This window comes from Scophthalmus maximus, chromosome 4 (assembly GCF_022379125.1).
Source record: "Scophthalmus maximus strain ysfricsl-2021 chromosome 4, ASM2237912v1, whole genome shotgun sequence".
NCBI lineage: Eukaryota > Metazoa > Chordata > Actinopteri > Pleuronectiformes > Scophthalmidae > Scophthalmus > Scophthalmus maximus.
This window is the reverse complement of record NC_061518.1, coordinates 72,501-87,283: the sequence shown is the minus strand read 5'-3', so window position 1 is coordinate 87,283 and position 14,783 is coordinate 72,501. Positions and strand designations below refer to the sequence as shown.

General features: G+C 48.5%; 1 protein-coding gene across 4 annotated transcripts in view; it reads left to right on the top strand.

Moving 5' to 3' along the window:
• The window catches only part of LOC118302609 (SH3 and multiple ankyrin repeat domains protein 1-like), a 91,747-nt gene that overhangs the window by 15,252 nt on the left and 61,712 nt on the right, over positions 1–14,783 (top strand). The gene's annotated exons all lie outside the window — the stretch shown is intronic.

Here is a 14,783-nt window from a genome sequence, read left to right as displayed (position 1 = left end):
ATCTCTCTGTACGATCTCTCTGTGCGATCTCTCTGTGCGATCTCTCTGTACGATCTCTCTGTGCGATCTCTCTGTGCGATCTCTCTGTGCGATCTCTTTGTGCGATCTCTCTGTACGATCTCTCTGTGCGTTACGATCTCTCTGTACGATCTCTCTGTGCGTTACGATCTCTCTGTACGATCTCTCTGTGCGTTACGATCTCTCTGTGCGATCTCTCTGTACGATCTCTCTGTACGATCTCTCTGTACGATCTCTCTGTGCGTTACGATCTCTCTGTACGATCTCTCTGTACGATCTCTCTGTACGATCTCTCTGTACGATCTCTCTGTGCGTTACGATCTCTCTGTACGATCTCTCTGTACGATCTCTCTGTACGATCTCTCTGTACGATCTCTCTGTGCGTTACGATCTCTCTGTACGATCTCTCTGTGCGATCTCTCTGTACGTTACGATCTCTCTGTACGATCTCTCTGTACGATCTCTCTGTGCGATCTCTCTGTACGATCTCTCTGTGCGATCTCTCTGTACGTTACGATCTCTCTGTACGATCTCTCTGTGCGATCTCTCTGTGCGATCTCTCTGTACGTTACGATCTCTCTGTACGATCTCTCTGTGTGTTACGATCTCTCTGTGTGTTACGATCTCTCTGTACGATCTCTCTGTACGATCTCTCTGTACGATCTCTCTGTACGATCTCTCTGTGTGTTACGATCTCTCTGTACGATCTCTCTGTACGATCTCTCTGTACGATCTCTCTGTGTGTTACGATCTCTCTGTACGATCTCTCTGTACGATCTCTCTGTACGATCTCTCTGTGTGATCTCTCTGTACGATCTCTCTGTACGATCTCTCTGTACGATCTCTCTGTACGATCTCTCTGTGTGTTACGATCTCTCTGTGCGATCTCTCTGTACGATCTCTCTGTACGATCTCTCTGTACGATCTCTCTGTGCGATCTCTCTGTACGTTACGATCTCTCTGTACGATCTCTCTGTGCGATCTCTCTGTACGATCTCTCTGTACGATCTCTCTGTACGATCTCTCTGTGTGATCACTGGCAGCACGTTCACGTTCTCTGCCTCTTCGTAGAATCTGACCGGCGGCGGTCGCCTGATGGATTCTGCAGGCAGCGGTTCACGTACGTAAAGAACAGAGCAGCCGCTGAGACGAGGCCTGCTGATGGTTTCTTTCATTCGAGGGAGCTGCCGCTCGGTGCCTCCTCCTCTCAGGTCCAGATGTTAGTGGCAATTTCACACCAGAACGTTCCACAGCAGCGAGAATGAGAACGAAGGCAGCGGTGATGACACAACACACAGACTCAGGACAAAGAGTGTTTTCTCTCTGAAAGTGACGAGATGAACGACAGAAAAAGACCTGGATCTCCCAGAAACCTTTGCGAGTCGCGGTGGCTCCATTGATACGTTGACACGCGACACAGACGTGTGAGAGGCCGAGTCTTATCTGACCGGAGATGTCCACACAAAGGGAGGAGGGTTTTATCAGCTTGACCATATCGGGCGCCTCCTCTCCATTTGTTTGCTTTGTGCCTCGGCGGCGGCGAGGGAGGGGACAGAGGCCCGAGACGTCTGGAGCTGCCAATTTCAATGACTGTTCACTGTTGTGGCTGCTCGGCACCGAGAGACATTCACACACCACACAAAGACAGGAGAGGAGCTCCAGGACCGAGGGCCAGCGGCTGAAGAATCTACTGAGGCAGCAGAGGAGAAAACATCAGGCTGAGATGATTCTCTCAGGTTTCACCCTTCATCCACATCAACCACAGGAGAATCTAGGAACTCCCACCTCACGTCTTAATGAAGAAATCCTGTTCACTCACTTCAAGTGTTTCCTCTGCACCATGATGAGATCTGTTCCAGTATGAATATGACCCAGATGTCAGTTACTGTTACGTATGAATCATAAAACACTGAAACATGCTGATGGAGCTGCTGAGGTTTTCGTAGTTCATCTTCAGAAATGTGTCGTTTCACCATCAACAACATCCACCATCATCATGACCACGTGGTTTAGTGTCGCTGGAGTCGGATTCTCTTCTCCTGAGTCCTCTGAATCCTCCTTTAACCTTTGACCTCATGACCTTTTCCCCTGAGGTCAAGGAACAGTAGAGAGGAGAAGACGACATGAAGGACGATCTGACTCCAGCTCGTCGTGTCTGTTGTAGTTGGAAAGAACAAACTTCGTCTCCCTCATTACTTCTTCATGGGAACATCGCTTTACCTGAAACGACTGCGACGCTGCGACTCTCCGAGAGCTCGACTCAGGCTCGTCACACTTCCTCTCTCGAGTCCCCTCGTGTGTGTTTGTACGTTTTAAATCCCAGCTGTCGTTTTCATGTCTTTACTCCGCCGGTCGCAGATCAGAAACAGCTCGACGCACCTTGTGAGACGAGGACGCGAGGACGCAGCTGTTGTTTTACTTGATCTCAACTCGGTCTGAAGCAGAAACGAGACTTTAGTTAATTCATTTCCACGCGTCTGCTTCTCGAGGGGAAATAAGAGTTTGGATGGTCGAGGCTCAGCGAGGCAGAGAGAGGAGAATGGCCCGCTACGCTCCATTTAGACTCTGCTCCATTTGGAGTGTGTTGGCCTCTTTACGTCGCCTCGTCTGCAGAGACACGGCGAGCAGCGCGTTGCGACACGGAGGACGACGGCGTTCGCCACGATGAGTCACGGAAAGCAAACGGAGGGAGAGTCAAGCGGGAGGCGTTCCCTCGGTGTCATCCAGTATTCATGAGGCACATCAGATGCTTTTCACTCCGACGTCCTCACTGTTCGACCTCATGTTTTATAGAAAGAGATTTTTAATAGTGAAGAAACGGCAGCGCTCGTACTTTAACATATCTGTTGAAATATTGGATCATTTCATAACGCTCAGACCGGACCGGGAATAATGAAGGTGATGGAGCGTGTTCGACCCCAAACACATGTTCAGACTGTTTCTGTACCGTGATGAAATATAACCAGGCCGAAGAGAGAAGCTCAGTTAGAAGACTCATTTAAACTGTCAGGACTACATGTGAATGTAATCTGATTCCTCTGAGTCTAGTTCAGTCAGGACCAGGCGTGAATGTTGTCAGGGTTCGTTAGTGTGACTCCACCTCGTCAGACACCACTTGACCCGCTCGGCAGAACCCGACGCGTTAAAGACGGACGGAGGCTTCGTGGGAACCGGAGCAGGGACCACGTCCGAGGGGCCGAGGGGTGTGTGTGTGTGTGTGTGTGTGTGTGTGTGTGTGTGTGTGTTTCATGTCGGTGGCTTCCAGTCGGTCCCTCGTGTCGTATGTGTCACAAAGGGAACAGGAGACGCTCCCATATGTTCACGCTCTCGTCAGCTTCCACAAAACTCTTCTCTGTGAAAGCACCAGAATTATCCATCAGTCGATGGAGGGAAAAATATTCAACACAAAGTTGATGATGAATCGATGCATCAGCTCCACAGAGGAGCTGATGTTTTCTCTCCGTCTGTTTGTTCGTCTGATGAAACATATTTTCATGAATCTCGTCTGAAGGACGGGACGCTGGCCGAGAAAGAACCACTTACATTCTGGCGGAGATCCAGATGATTTTTCATATTCATTTCTTTGACATTGCAAGATTGCAAGGGCCATTTTCTCAGATTTTCATGGAAATTATTCATGGATTTTGTCGGTTTTTTGAGCAGAGGTTTAACTACTGCCACCTTAAAGGCCTTTGGTACATAGCCTGTCAATATAGATAAATTGATCTGATCTAATATGGAACTATTGATTAAAGGTAATACATCCTTAAATAGCCTTGATGGAATAGGATCTAAAAGACAGGTTGATGACTTGGATGAAGTGACAAGTGAAGTCAGCTCAGCCAGATCTATAGGGGAGAAGCATTATAAATATAAATTAGGCGATACTATTGGTTCAGAACCTACAGTACTGGACAGTGTGTCTGTGCCATTAGTGGGAAGAAGCTGGTAAATTTTTTCTCTGATGGTAATAATCTTATTAGTAAAGAAACTCATGAAATCATTGCTACTTAGAGTTGGAGGACTCGACTGTTCAGTAGAGCTTTTACTCTCTGTCAGCCTGGCTACAGTGCTGAAGAGGAACCTGGGGTTGTTTTTATTTTGCTCTATTAGTGAAGAATAATAATTGGTTCTGTCATTTCGGAGGGCTTTCTTATATGTAATTAAACAATTTTTCCAGTCTAGGTGAGAATCATCTCGACTATTGGAACGCCACTTCCTTTCTAACCTACGTGACGTCTGTTTTAAAGCGCGTGTCTGTGCATTAAACCATGGAGCTATCCTCCTCTGATTGACTGTCTTCTTTTTCAGAGGGGCGACAGTGTCAAGTGTGGAACGTAGTGAGGCTGCTGCACTATCAACAACATCATCAATTTGTATGGGAGTAAAGTTCTGATAACGATCCTGCACTGTATCTTATTGCTTGATACAGACTCTGGCCCCAGGGATACAGACTGTGGCCCCAGGGATACAGACTCTGGCCCCTGGGATACAGACTGTGGCCCCAGGGATACAGACTCTGGCCCCTGGGATACAGACTGTGGCCCCAGGGATACAGACTCTGGCCCCTGGGATACAGACTCCGGCCCCTGGGATACAGACTGTGGGCCCTGGGATACAGACTGTGGCCCCTGGGATACAGACTGACAGAGTCACCAATGATCAGAGTTGTTTCCTCGGCGGGTGTGTCGAGAGGGGAGAATTTATTAGAAACGTGAAGTGGTTGGTGGTGAACCGTGGACTTCAGTCTAGGACTATGCCTCTTATTGCGGACAGTCACCAGCCGCCCTGTCCTCCGGGTGCTCGGGAGCTGAAGGAGCTAAAGAAGCTACACTGGAGCGGCTAGCACCGGCTAGCGGCGACTGGCTAACAGTCTCAGCTAACGACTTACTCTCCACGGTGCAGAGCCGCGCTTCTAACAGACTGAGCCTCGCCTCCATCCTAGCAAACAAACTACACTTACTACAAGTATCACTGTCGCTAAAGGAGGCGGAGGAGAAACTAAACATGGAGCAGACAGAGCAGGAGACAGCAGGAGAGGAAGAAGCCATTGTTAGCTGCTAAAGCTAACTAGCTAAGCTACGGCGAGGAGCGCAGATAAGAGCTGTGAGTTAGCGAGCGAGTCGCTAAAAGAGGAAGAGAGCTGTGAGTGTTAAGACCAAACAAGGGAGAGTGGAGCGGATCGTTTCCCAATAGTTAGAGGAAACCGCAGTGTTAAAGAGAGACGAGGAGGAGCGGTGGATAAACACAGTTCACAGAAGCGACAACAACCGGAAGTGACACAATACGTTACTGCGAGAGTTCCACTCAGTCGTGTACTTGACTGGAGCCACAGCAGCGATGCAAGAACAGGCGAGATGCCATCTCTCTCTTCCTGGTTCCACTCAGCAGTTTGTAAAGACATAAACTAAGTGAATCAGCAGAATCTGAAAGTAGAAGACCAAAACACGGCAGGAATACTAGAACAGAGAATCTAAAACTTTCAAAATGCTGATCAAAACTGGTTTTACAATCATAACACTGACATTATATTATATTTCTACGGAGACTCTATGGTTCAGAGAAATAATCTCACTGCTGGTTTTGTCTTTTCGTCTGATTCTCCAAGTCGTATTGTTTGTCTGAGTTTCACTGGATCATTGTGCCAGAGTTTGGGATGTTTCTCAAACCTCGATCGGATCTTCAGTGTTAAATTCAGGGAACTCAGGCGACCGTAAAATTAGCTCCAGCAATCGTTTCCCTCAGCGGGGTTCCTGTCGTGATCAGACGGCGAGCCGGAGCAGGAAGTGGAAGAAATCGACCGCCTACCTAATCTCACCGACCGAGGCGGTGGTGGCGGCCGCTGCCTGAGTCAAGTCTCCTTGAAGTCAAAAATACATGTTCCCAGGTTGAATCCTGTGTTGACTCTTCATTTCTCTTTTCTTTTCACATCTAAATCTCTGTCTTTTTCTCATCTTGTGAAACACTTTCGTGACTATAACTGCTGCCAGTAAACCCTTGCCTACCGCCCGCCCCATTGGTCACCTTCCATTGGTCACCTTCCACTGGTCACCTTCCACTGATCGCCTTCCATTGGTCACCTTCCACTGGTCACCTTCCACTGGTCATCTTCCACTGGTCACTGGTCACCTTCCATTGGTCACCTTCCATTGGTCACTGGTCACCTTCCATTGGTCACCTTCCATTGGTCACCTTCCACTGGTCGACTTCCACTGGTCACCTTCCACTGGTCACCTTCCATTTGTCACCTTCCACTGGTCACCTTCCAATGGTCACTGGTCACCTTCCATTGGTCACCTTCCATTGGTCACCTTCCACTGGTCACCATCCACTGGTCACCTTCCATTGGTCACCATCCACTGGTCACCTTCCACTGGTCACCTTCCATTGGTCACCTTTCACTGGTCACCTTCCATTGGTCACCTTCCACTGGTCACCTTCCACTGGTCACCTTCCATTAGTCACCTTCCATTGGTCACCTTCCACTGGTCACCTTCCATTGGTCACCTTCCACTGGTCACCTTCCACTGGTCACCTTCCATTGGTCACCTTCCACTGGTCACCTTCCACTGGTCACCTTCCACTGGTCACCTTACCTTGGTCACCTTCCATTGGTCACCTTCCACTGGTCACCTTCAATTGGTCATCTTCCATTGGTCACTGGTTACCTTCCATTAGTCACCTTCCACTGGTCACCTTCCACTGGTCACCTTCCACTGGTAACCTTCCATTAGTCACCTTCCACTGGTCACCTTCAATTGGTCACCTTCCATTGGTCACTGGTCACCTTCCATTGGTCACCTTCCACTGGTCACCTTCCACTGGTCACCTTCCACTGGTAACCTTCCATTAGTCACCTTCCACTGGTCACCTTCCATTGGTCACCTTCCACATCCCCCCAGGAGAAGCTGGAAAGTGTTTCTGGGTTGAGGGATGTCTGGAACACCTTGCTCAGCTGACTGCCATCGCAACGCAGCCTTGGATGAATGGAAATAAATGGAGATGAAAACACTTACTAGCAGTATTCCTGCCTGGTGCCTCTTCTCCACAGTGTGTCCTTGCGTCTTCTATCTCGTATTCACCTGCGACAAAAATATGAAAATGGTAAGAAGCTGTTTAAGCCTGTTGGACAAAGAGCTTCAGGAAGGACCCAGTCTCAGTTTCCACCCACTGCTGAAGTCTAATTCTGAACAGAATCAACATGAAGAATCTCAGGAGCTGAACAACGATGTTTTCAGAATAAAATTTGGAATGAAATGTTCTTGTGTCCTCAGACAAATCCCTGGAAATCAATTGAACTGTCAAATCAGACTTGAAATCGGATCAGTCTGAGTAAACGTGGAAATCAATTTCTGAGCACATGTCGGCGTCAGTCACGTACAGATCTTTTTCTATTCAACCATTGGTATATTTGTTTTGTTCCCAGTTGTTGTACCTTTCCACCGCAGCCCGTTTGTGCAGCGAGGTGTTGTTATGTCACAGGTCAGTACAGACGCTCTGTGCAGAGACGCGGAGGAAACTGTCACCACAAGATGAATCTGAGCAGCGCTCGTGTCAATATGCGTCAGACTGAGACGAATGACAGATGTGTACCAGGGGGTTGATCCAGCATTGGAAAAAAACAAAACATTATTTTTTACCTTTATAGCTTCACTTGCGCTCACAGATGATTTATGTCCTGTTGTGCTGCTGCCGAGCGGCAGCGTGGACGACCTCAGAGCGTCAGGTGCTCACTCCAGGTCCGGTGGTCCGTCGTCCCGGCTCCGCCTCAGACCCGCTGACCTGTTGTGCTCGAAGCTGCACTTGTCGCGTGCTCGCTGCAGTGATGTCGTGTTAATCTTCCTCCCAGTGATAACACCGAACTGAATCATCTCGCTGTTCAACCCCATATTTTTCTTTGCATCTTTACATATTTGCAGTATCTCACCAGAAGTCAATCCCTCCAAATTCACGCTAACAAGATAAATGATGAATAAACAGTGAAGCACCTGTGACCAAGTCAAACACTTTCGTTCCTGGACCTTGTGAAGATCGTCTCTCTTACCTGTTTGAACTGTCGTTCAATCGATAAAGAAGACGAAGAGACGTCCTGATTTATACATGATGTGTGTGTGTTACTTCTATGTTGATTAAAGCAGCAAGTGGTAGATTAGCAGAAATTATAACACTGGTGTGTGTGTGTGTGTGTGTGTGTGTGTGTGTGTGTATGTGTGTGTGAGACTTTGTGTGTGCGTGTGTGTGTGTGTGTGTGTGTGTGTGTGTGTGAGAGAGAGACTTTGTGTGTGTGAGTGTGTATGTGTGTGTGAGAGAGAGACTGTGTGTGTGTGTGTGTGTGTGTGTGTGTGTGTGTGTGTGTGTGTGTGTGTGTGTGTGTGTGTGTGTGTGTGTGGCAGTAAACGATTCAGAGTTGCTGCTTTTGTTGGCGGAGCTGGAAACTTTACGAAGGAACGGCCTCCTTTTACACTACTTTGACTGTTTGTGAGTGTGTGTGTGTGTGTGTGAGAGAGTGTGTGTTTCCATGTGTGTGTGTGTGTGTGTGTGAGAGAGTGTGTGTTTCCATGTGTGTGTGTGTGTGTCCTTGCATTCCTCAGTTTGTGAGCTAGTGAACCGCTGAAGGAGACACTCATCAAACTTTAAGAGGCCGCTCCCTCCGGGTGAGTGTCGGTCAGGAAGGAGGCGAAACCATCACGCTGTCGCCATGACAACGCTGTTGCTCTGAAAACAAGTTGTTGTCACAAACGACCTGATGTGAACTTCTGTGTAATTATACAGGAGCGCTCCGTTCAGCTCCGGCTGCAGGGACGAACGATGAAGTGATGAGATGCATTCAGAGATTTTAATAACCGCTGTAGTTATTGCTGCTGTATTTTATTGCTGGTGTATTAATCGCCGCCAACACAAGCTGCTGCTCATGAAATATCCTCCTAATTAAAAAGTCCAGATGAAAGCCCCTCGTTAAAAACGGATCAGATGATGTCTCCCTCCGTGGCTCTTCAGGACCGAGCGGTCTCGTGTCCACGAGTCTCGAAGGGACGAGGATCGATGACCCGTCCGTCTCGGAGCGATGACCCATCCGTCTCGAAGGGACGAGGAGCAATGTCCCGTCCGTCTCGAAGGGACGAGGATCGATGTCCGTCTCAAAGGGACGAGGAGCAATGTCCCGTCCATCTCGAAGGGACGAGGATCGATGTCCGTCTCAAAGGGACGAGGAGCGATGTCCCGTCCGTCTCGAAGGGACGAGGAGCGATGACCCGTCCGTCTCGAAGGGACGAGGAACGATGACCCGTCCGTCTCGAAGGGACGAGGAGCGATGACCCGTCCGTCTCGAAGGGACGAGGAGCGATGACCCGTCCGTCTCGAAGGGACGAGGAGCGATGACCCGTCCGTCTCGAAGGGACGAGGAGCGATGACCCGTCCGTCTCGAAGGGACGAGGAACGATGACCCGTCCGTCTCGGAGCGATGACCCGTCCGTCTCGAAGGGACGAGGAGCGATGACCCGCCTGTCTCGAAGGGACGAGGATCGATGACCCGTCCGTCTCGAAGGGACGAGGAGCGATGACCCGTCCGTCTCGAAGGGACGAGGATCGATGACCCGTCCGTCTCGGAGCGATGACCCGTCCGTCTCGAAGGGACGAGGATCGATGACCCGTCCGTCTCGGATCGATGACCCGTCCGTCTCGAAGGGACGAGGATCGATGACCCGTCCGTCTCAAAGGGACGAGGAGCGATGACCCGTCCGTCTCGAAGGGACGAGGAGCGATGACCCGTCCGTCTGGAAGGGACGAGGATTGATGACCCGTCCGTCTCAGAGGGACGAGGAGCGATGACCCGTCCGTCTCAGAGGGACGAGGAGCGATGACCCGTCCGTCTCGAAGGGACGAGGAGCGATGACCCGTCCGCCTGGAAGGGACGAGGATTGATGACCCGTCCGTCTCGAAGGGACGAGGAGCGATGACCCCTCCGTCTGGAAGGGACGAGGATCGATGACCCGTCCGTCTCAGAGGGACGAGGAGCGATGACCCGTCCGTCTCGAAGGGACGAGGAGCGATGACCCGTCCGTCTCGAAGGGACGAGGAGCGATGACCCGTCCGTCTCGAAGGGACGAGGATCGATGACCCGTCCGTCTCAGAGGGACGAGGAGCGATGACCCGTCCGTCTCGAAGGGACGAGGAGCGATGACCCGTCCGTCTCGAAGGGACGAGGAGCGATGACCCGTCCGTCTCGAAGGGACGAGGAGCGATGACCCGTCCGTCTGGAAGGGACGAGGATCGATGACCCGTCCGTCTCGAAGGGACGAGGAGCGATGACCCGTCCGTCTCGGAGCGATGACCCGTCCGTCTCGGAGCGATGACCCGTCCGTCTCGAAGGGACGAGGATCGATGACCCGTCCGTCTCGGATCGATGACCCGTCCGTCTCGAAGGGACGAGGATCGATGACCCGTCCGTCTCAGAGGGACGAGGAGCGATGACCCGTCCGTCTCGAAGGGACGAGGAGCGATGACCCGTCCGTCTGGAAGGGACGAGGATTGATGACCCGTCCGTCTCGAAGGGACGAGGAGCGATGACCCCTCCGTCTGGAAGGGACGAGGATCGATGACCCGTCCGTCTCAGAGGGACGAGGAGCGATGACCCGTCCGTCTCGAAGGGACGAGGAGCGATGACCCGTCCGTCTGGAAGGGACGAGGATCGATGACCCGTCCGTCTCGAAGGGACGAGGAGCGATGACCCGTCCGTCTCGGAGCGATGACCCGTCCGTCTCGAAGGGACGAGGATCGATGCTTCATGTGCAGGGAAACATCATCAAAACTTTGTGAATCAATATGTAATAAAAAAGCATCAGGATTCCCTGCACACACTGTATATACCCCCCAAAAACATACTTTATATTGTAGTAATGCCATTTCATAGTGACGTCATGATGACATCATTGCTTCCATGTGATAAACATGTAATTTGTTCAATCTATATCAGCCTCAGGTCGTATCTACATCCCAACAGGAGGCTGAGACAGTTCGCATGTCACTGCTTGTGTTGTTGTGAGCTCGACCTTCACAAAGGGACTGTGACACGAACAGGCACGAAGACGACGAGCGACTTTGAGACTAAAGACTAAAGTTTTCTTCATGTGTTCAAGACTTGTTCTTTTTTTCTTTTTTCTCTACGATCCACGTCACCGTCAACAGTCTTCACTGACTCCGCCTCCCCCCGTGACTCCGCCTCCTCCCTCGTGTTCTTCTCAGGAGCGACTCCTTTTAAAGTCGCTCATCAAACGTCTCCTGAGGAGCGACTCAACAATGTGTCTGTCCTGGAACGACCCGACGAGTCTGGGAAACGCTCAAATTCAGCTCCTCCCCCCGACAGCCTCTGTTGCTAGGCGATAGACCTTTAACCCCTCCTCCCACGTTGGGAGGGTTAAAAGGCCGCGGAGGAAACCTTTAGATAAAATGACAAGGCAACCTTTCAGGGATGGAACAAGGGGAGAAGGAACATTGATGCAATATATTAATATTTATATATATAACATTCACACGTGCGATCATTAAGTTACAAAGTGACATTTGAAGCAGTTCTGATCAGATGTTTCATGACGACAGTCTGAACATTACACAACAAACGTAACCTCTTTTGTTGTTAACCTCTGTAAATATTTGAGTTATTGAATTTTGAATCACTTTTCTTTCTGACTCCTAAACTTCTCGGAAGAGAAACTTCTGGAAAAACCCCAACAGCGATATATATGGGATCCCCTGCTCTTCCTCAGGGTCAGACTTACTGTACGTACTGTACACGTTCACTCTCTGTGGTCATACAAGCAGATGGATCAGATGTTATCGGCCCGACAAGTGCGATTTAACATATTGCCATTTCGCACCCGCTTCATCTGTGTTTCCCCGTATACACACACACACACACACACACACACACACACACACACACACACACACACACACACACCTTCAGTCAAACTCAGTGACATCACAATCTGTCACCTCAGTGATACAAAGAACCCAGAACCACAGAGACGAGCTCGTAACTCGTCCTTCATCTCCGGCGTCTTATCGACCAACACAGAAAAAAACCCCTGGTGAACTCCTCCTCCTCTTCTTCCTCCTCCTCCTTTTCCTCTTCTTCTTCTTCTTCCTCCTCCTCCTTTTCCTCTTCCTCTTCTTCTTTCTCCTCCTCCTTTTCCTCTTCCTCTTCTTCTTTCTCCTCCTCCTCCTTTTCCTTTTCCTCTTCTTCTTTCTCCTCCTCCTCCTTTTCCTCTTCCTCTTCTTCTTTCTCCTCCTCCTTTTCCTCTTCTTCTCCTTCTTCCTTCTACCTCCTCCTCCTTTTCCTCTTCTTCTTCTTCTTCCTCCTCCTCCTTTTCCTCTTCCTCTTCTTCTTTCTCCTCCTCCTTTTCCTCTTCCTCTTCTTCTTTCTCCTCCTCCTTTTCCTCTTCTTCTTTCTCATCCTCCTCCTTTTCCTCTTCCTCTTCTTCTTTCTCCTCCTCTTCTTCTTCTCCTTCTTCCTTCTACCTCCTCCTCCTTTTCCTCTTCTTCTTTCTCCTCCTCCTCCTTTTCCTCTTCTTCTTTCTCCTCCTCCTCCTTTTCCTCTTCTTCCTTCTACCTCCTCCTCCTTTTCCTTTTCTTCTTCTTCCTCCTCCTCCTCTTCTCCCACTCGTTTCTGACTTTCTTACATTTCCCACAATGCCCCAGTTCTGTCCACAGTTGAGATGATGTGAACGGAGCAGGACTCATTCAGCTTCACTCTGCTCGACAGGAACTTTTCCTTTGTGACTCGACATGAAAGAAAGCTGACGTTTTTATATGTGTATATATATATATATAATAGCCTGACTGATATATCGGTTTGCAAATAATATCGGTTGATATGTTTAGGGTCCAACTGAAAATGTGCATTTCTTTATATTTTATTTTTCTTCATTCAAGTTATATATATATATATATATATATATATATATATATATATATATTATTGTATTATTCTTTTGTTATAGTTATTTTTTAAGAAAGATTATTGTTAAACTAAAAAATCAAGTATCAACTACATTTCTTTGTCATAAAGGTTTGAAAACGAAAACGAAACTATCAGACAGAAATGTCGGCCTCTTCTGATGGTTTGATGAAACAAGAAAATGGCCGACACAAAAGGTGAAGTCCGACTAAATACTGTCGAGGAAACTCGATGGCCGTTTTTTTTTAAAAACCATCTTGGGAGAAAAAAAACAACAAACAGCAAATGTTGACACACACACACACACACACTGACCACACACACACACACACACACACACTGACCACACACACACACACACACACTGACCACACACACACACACACACACTGACCACACACACACACACACACACACACACACACACACACTGACCACACACACACACACACTGACCACACACACACACACACACACTGACCACACACACACACACACACTGACCACACCCACACACTGACCACACACACACACACACACACACACACACACACACACACACACACACTGACCACACACACACACACACACACACTGACCACACACACACACACACTGACCACACACACACACACACACACACACACACACACACACACACACACACACACACACACACACACACACACACACACACACACACACACTGACCACACACACACACACACACACACTAACAGATTTTCTCTGTTATCAACCCAAACACTCTGGTTTCTCCTGTTCAGTGTTGATGAAAGAAGCGAATGTGTCGATGGCGTCAGGTGTTGGTGAACCCGTCACTGGTCGAGTGTGAGACCAGACCGCCGCTGTTGAAACGATGATGGAGGAGTGTATGGAAGCAAATAAGAGACTTAAGTCTTTGAACTTTAACAGGCACTGAATACTTAATATTGAAATATTTTATTTTGAAAAACATGTATCTGAATTTATTTGTGTGGAATTCACCTCTTTGAAATTATTTTACTTTGGTATTCAGATACAAAAAAATTCAGATCTCAAATTTCAAGTTACAATTTCTCGATTGCTCAAATTCAAATCGAAAAATTCACACAGTAACATCCGAGCTACCCAGGATAGGAAAAGCAGTTGAGCCTTCATTCAATCGAACCGACGTCTGGCAAAGGGGAAACGAAGGCGCTCCGGTAAGTTTGCTGTTGATGTACAATCGAACTCAGGGCTCGACAGGAGGATGTTGAAGCTAAGGATGTTTGGAACACAGATATGGTTTGTGTGACTCGTGTCATCACATGACAGACCGTCCGTGCTCTGATAGGCCAGACGTCGGTTCGATTGAATGAAGGCTCAACTGCTTTTCCTATCCTGGGTAGCTCGGATGTTACTGTGTGAATTTTTTGATTTGAATTTGAACAATCGAATTTGAGTGTGAATATTTGACCTGAATTTTTCTTGAAACTTGAAATTTGAGATCTGATTTAAATTCAAAGAGGTGAAATTCCGAACAAATAAATTCAGATACATGTTTTTCAAAATAAAGTATTTCAATATTAAGTATTCAGTGGCTGTTAAAGTTCAAAGACTTATGTCTCTTATTTGCTTCCATAGGAGTGTTGTGTTGCCTTGTCTTAGAAAAGAAGAAGAAATAAAAACCTGAAAAATGTCTTCAGCGCTAATGAAAATGACAGATTTGGTCGTTAGCGGTGTTGAGACTGAGCCCCGAGGTTTTTATATCAGCGATGCTGCTGCACGTTTCCCAAAGTGTCAAGAGTTGAAAAAAAGCTGATCAAAATTA